The sequence below is a fragment of the Tinamus guttatus genome, unplaced genomic scaffold (genome assembly GCF_059628265.1).
Source record: "Tinamus guttatus ecotype Peru unplaced genomic scaffold, ASM5962826v1 Tinamus_guttatus_pri_ptg000323l, whole genome shotgun sequence".
NCBI classification, from domain to species: Eukaryota; Metazoa; Chordata; class Aves; order Tinamiformes; family Tinamidae; genus Tinamus; species Tinamus guttatus.
In genome coordinates, this window is record NW_028288857.1 from 832,131 (window position 1) to 833,275 (window position 1,145).

Here is a 1,145-nt window from a genome sequence, read left to right on the forward strand (position 1 = left end):
TATTTTTCATTCATTTGCAATGTTTTCATTCCTAAGAATATTTTTAATATATTTAAAATGAACTAATGTAAAACAGATACACTACAGATAGGTAAGCGTTTTTTCTACGCTGTCATTTGAATAGCCTGGCGCACTGGTGTACAGATGGGTGGCATGCACTTCTGTGGGGATTTTGGAGGCCATTTCCTTGAAGGAAAGGGGGGAAAAATAGTTGGAGAGGTTTGTGACAATTGCTGTTCTCCATAAAAGATAACAGAACTTGACAAATATAAGAAAATAGGCTGTGTACCTTTTTACTTCAGCTGATCCGATAACCAAGAGTAGGGTTTTCAAGATTGAGGACTGTAGGAAGGTACATTTATCTCCATTAGAACAAAGGTGGCATGTGACAAGTATTTGTTTTGCAGAAAACATGATTTTTTGGACCATCGGTTAAGGAAAATTGTTCAGCAACTTTAAATTGGGATCAAAAGCTTGTTTACTAATGGTTTCTGTGCTGAGGTACAAAGTCTTGTTTACTACTACTGTTTGAAAGCTGGGTTTTATGGTGTGGTTATAGTGAAGAATTTAGTATCTTGCATTTTATTTCTTGTTAAGTCTTGTTCACATCAGTAGTGATATCTGAGTTATTCGTAGTAAAGATCAGCTGGTAGAACATTTTACCTCACTTTCTGATTTTGTTGTTGTTTGTGTTAGGCGGGATATAACATATTTATTTAAAAAGAAAAGAGATGGAAATAGAAATGAAATTTCATGCCCAAAAGAAAAAGACTTTATATTACCAGTATTATAACTAGATATGGTTCTTTCCATTTTGCAACTTTGTGGACCTCAGAAGCCAATCTTTGCCCTCAGTTAGTGTAAACGGATGTCATTGTCATTGACTCATTGTAGATCTGCTGAGATACCATCCCAAGTTAGTGCAAAATAAGTATCTTTATTCCTCAAACAGACATTCTAAAACTTACTCCTGCTCCTAATCCTTCCATAATGCTGATTCCTGGTTGGAATTATTCTGGTTCTGAGTGGGGTGAGGTGGGAAGGGCATAGCAGCTACCCCATTGACCACTATTTATTTATTTTTTATTTTTTTTGTAATGCTGAAGTGCTGCGAGACTTGAATTATATACATCAGTTTTCTGGCC